The sequence below is a fragment of the Arachis ipaensis genome, chromosome B4 (assembly GCF_059453495.1).
Source record: "Arachis ipaensis isolate K30076 ecotype BB chromosome B4, ASM5945349v1, whole genome shotgun sequence".
In the NCBI taxonomy this organism is placed as follows: domain Eukaryota; kingdom Viridiplantae; phylum Streptophyta; class Magnoliopsida; order Fabales; family Fabaceae; genus Arachis; species Arachis ipaensis.
This window is the reverse complement of record NC_142439.1, coordinates 46,398,207-46,402,584: the sequence shown is the minus strand read 5'-3', so window position 1 is coordinate 46,402,584 and position 4,378 is coordinate 46,398,207. Positions and strand designations below refer to the sequence as shown.

General features: G+C 34.6%; 1 non-coding gene across 1 annotated transcript; it reads left to right on the top strand.

The window, feature by feature from the left end:
* The first annotated feature begins 261 nt into the window (after positions 1-261).
* Positions 262-369, top strand: LOC148567424 (small nucleolar RNA R71). The gene has a single exon (XR_015882372.1). It is a non-coding gene; the product is annotated as a small nucleolar RNA R71 (small nucleolar RNA).
* The last annotated feature ends 4,009 nt before the right edge of the window (positions 370-4,378 follow it).

Sequence of the window (4,378 nt, the reverse complement as noted above, 5' to 3'; positions counted from 1 at the left end):
CTGAGTCAATATTTTGTTCTGAGCCAATATGGCATTCAGAGTATCGATTTCAAGAACTCCCTTCTTCATAGGCGTTCCATTATTCACAGGATTCCTCTCAGAAGTGTACATGAACTGGTTATTAGCAACCTTGTCAATGAGTTCTTGAGCTTCTGCAGGCGTTTTCTTTAGGTGAATGGATCCACCAGCAGAAGTATCTAATGACATCTTTGATAGCTCAGATAAACCATCATAGAATATATCCAGGATGGTCCATTCTGAAAGCATGTCAGAAGGACACTTTTTGGTTAGCTGCTTGTATCTTTCCCAAGCTTCATAGAGGGATTCACCTTCTTTCTGTCTGAAGGTTTGAACATCCACTCTAAGCTTGCTCAGCTTTTGAGGAGGAAAGAACTTGGCTAAGAAAGCCGTAACCAGCTTGTCCCAAGAGTTCAGGCTATCTCTGGGTTGAGAATCCAACCACACTCTAGCTCTGTCTCTTACAGCAAAAGGGAAAAGCATGAGCCTATAGACTTCAGGATCTACTCCATTAGTCTTAACAGTATCACAGATATGCAAGAATTCAGTTAAGAACTGAAAAGGATCTTCAGATGGAAGTCCATGAAACTTGCAGTTCTGCTGCATCAGAGAAACTAGCTGAGGTTTCAGCTCAAAGTTGTTTGCTCCAATGGCAGCAATGGAGATGCTTCTTCCATGTAAATTGGAATTAAGTGCAGTAAAGTCACCAAGCATTCTCCTTGCATTATTATTATTTTCGGCTGCCATCTCCTCTTCCTGTTCGAAAATTTCTGAAAGGTTATCTCTGGATTGTTGTAATTTAGCTTCTCTTAGTTTCCTCTTCAGAGTCCTTTCAGGTTCTGGATTTGCTTCAACAAGAATATTCTTGTCCTTGCTCCTGCTCATATGACAAAGAAGAGGGCACAGAAAAAATAATAATAATAATAATAATAGGGATCCTTTATACCACAGTATAGAGGTCCCTGTGTGAGTGGAAGAAAGCAAGGGGACAAAGAATGTAATGTAAGGAAGGAAACACGAGGGTGAGGAGAGCAGAGATGTGAGGTGAGGAGATGTTAGTAGATGAATAAATAAATAGAATAAGATGAGAGAGGGAAAATTTCGAAAATAATTTTTGAAAAAGAGTTAGTGATTTTCGAAAATAGTTTTTGAAAAAGGTTAGTAATTTTCGAAAATAAAAAATCAAAAATTAAAATAATTACTTAATTTAAAAAGAAATTTTGAAAAAGAGGGAAGATATTTTCGAAAATTAGAGAGAGAGAGAGTTAGTTAGGTAGTTTTGAAAAAGATAAGAAACAAACAGAAAGTTAGTTAGTTAGTTGAAACAAATTTTGAAAAGATAAGAAGTTAGGAAGTTAGAAAAGATATTTTGAAATCAAATTTTTGAAAAAGACAAGATAAGAAGATATTTTTTGAAAAGATATGATTGAAATTAGTTTTTGAAAAAGATTTGAATTTTAAAATCACAATTAATGACTTGATTCACAAGAAATCACAAGATATGATTCTAGAACTTAAAGTTTGAATCTTTCTTAACAAGTAACTAACAAACTTGAAATTTTTGAATCAAAACATTAATTGATGATGATATTTTCGAAAATTATGAGATAAAATTAAGAAAAAGATTTTTGAGAAATATTTTTATAATTTTCGAAAATAACTAAGAAAAATGAAAAAGATTTGATTTTTGAAAAAGATTTTGAAAAAGATAAGATTTTTAAATTGAAAATTTGATTTGACTCATAAAAACAACTAGATTTTAAAATTTTTTTAAAAAGTCAAAACTAATTTTTGAAATTTTAAGAGAGAAAAAGGGAAAGATATTTTTTTTTATTTTTTGAATTTTTATGATGAGAGAGAAAAACACTAAAAATGCTCAATGCATGGAAATTTTGGATCAAAACAATGAATGCATGCAAGAATGCTATGAATGTCAAGATGAACACCAGAAACACTTTGAATGTCATGATGAACATCAAGACTTATTTTTGAAAATTTTTATATGTAAAGAAAACATGCAAGACACCAAACTTAAAATTTTTCATGTATAGACACTATGAATGCAAGAATGCATATGAAAAACAAGAAAAGACACAAAACATGAAAACATCAAGATCAAACAAGAAGACTTACCAAGAACAACTTGAAGATCATGAAGAACACCATGAATGCATGAATTTTTCGAAAAATACATGAACATGCAATTGACACCAAACTTATAACTTGACTCAAGACTCAAACAAGAAACATGAAATATTTTTTATTTTTATGATTTTATGAATTTTTTTTGTATTTTCTTTTAATTTTTTCGAAAATCATTTTGAAAAATAAAAATAAGGATTCCAAAATTTTTAATATGAATTCCAGGAATCTTATGCTCTTTAGTCTAAAGCTCCAATCAAAGGGCCAGGCATGGCTTAATAGCCAGCCAAGCTTTAGTATGTAACTCAGACATGACACGCCTGACATTCCCTACAGCCAGCCAGGCTTCAACATGCTTCATGAAACACTAGAATTCATTCTTAAAAATTTTGAAGAAAAAATATATTTTTGAAAACATTTTTTTTAAAATTTTTTTCGAAAACAAAGGAGAAATTTTTTTGAAAGGTTTTTGAAAAATTTTTTGAAAATAAAACAAAAAGAAAATTACCTAATCTGAGCAACAAGATGAACCGTCAGTTGTCCAAACTCGAACAATCCCCAGCAACGGCGCCAAAAACTTGGTGCACGAAATTGTGATCTCTGGTAATGGCTCCAAAAACTTGGTGCTCTAATCTCAATTCATAATTTGTCACAACTTCGATACAACTAACCAGCAAGTGCACTGGGTCGTCCAAGTAATAAACCTTACGTGAGTAAGGGTCGATCCCACGGAGATTGTTGGTATGAAGCAAGCTATGGTCACCTTGTAAATCTCAATCAGACGGATATAAAATAGTTATGGAGTTTTCGAAAATAAATAATAAACTAAGGATAGAAACACTTATGTAATTCATTGGTGAGAATTTCAGATAAGCGTGTAGAGATGCTTTCGTTCCTCTGAATCTCTGCTTTCCCGCTGTCTTCATCCAATCAGTCTTACTCCTTTCCATGGATGGCTTTATACAAGGGCATCACCGTTGTCAATGGTTACATCCCCTCCTCTTGTGAAAATGGTCCAAATGCTCTGTCACAGCACGGCTAATCATCTGAGGTTCTCGATCATGCTGGAATAGGATTCACCCTCCTTTTGCGTCTATCACTACGCCCAGCAATTGCGAGTTTGAAGCTCGTCATAGTCATTCAATCCCTGAATCCTACTCGTAATACCACAGACAAGGTTTAGACTTTCCGGATTCTCATGAATGCCGCCATCAATCTAGCTTACACCACGAAGATTCTGATTAAGAGATCTAAGAGATAATCATTCAATCGAAGGTAGAACGGAAGTGGTTGTCAGGCACGCGTTCATAGGGAATGATGATGATTGTCACATTCATCACATTCAGGTTGAAGTGTGAATGAATATCTTAGAAGCAGAATAAGTTGAATTGAATAGAAAAACAGTAGTACTTTGCATTAATCTTTGAGGAACAGCAGAGCTCCACACCTTAATCTATGGAGTGTAGAAACTCTACCGTTGAAAATACATAAGTGATAATGGAGTTCATTGGTCACGGCCCCAGAGGGGAACCGGAGTAACCAAGACTTCTATGATCCGAAGATAAAACTCAGGATGTCTAATACAATAGTAAAAAGTTCTATTTATAATAAACTAGCTACTAGGGTTTACAGAAGTAAGTAATTGATGCATAAATCCACTTCCGGGGCCCACTTGGTGTGTGCTTGGGATGAGCTTGAATGTTACACGTGCAGAGGCTCTTTCTGGAGTTGAACGCCAGCTTTTGTGCCAGTTTGGGCGTTGAAATCCACTTTGCAACTTGTTTCTGCCGCTGGACGCCAGAATTGGGTAGAGATCTGGCGTTGAACGCCAGTTTGCGCCATCTAAACTTGAAAAAAGTATGGACTATTATATATTTCTGGAAATCCTCGGATATCTACTTTCCAACGCAATTGGAAGCACGCCATTTTGAGTTTTGTAGCTCCAGAAAATCCACTTTGAGTGTAGGGAGGTCAGAATCCAACAGCATGAGCAGTCCTTCTTCAACCTCTGAATCTGATTTTTGCTCAAGTCCCTCAATTTCAGCCAGAAAATACCTGAAATCACAGAAAAACACACAAACTCATAGTAAAGTCCAGAAATGTGAATTTGACATAAAAACTAATAAAAACATCCATAAAAGTAACTAGATTCTACTAAAAACATACTAAAAACAATGCCAAAAAGCGTATAAATTATCCGCTCATCAATAATCATAAT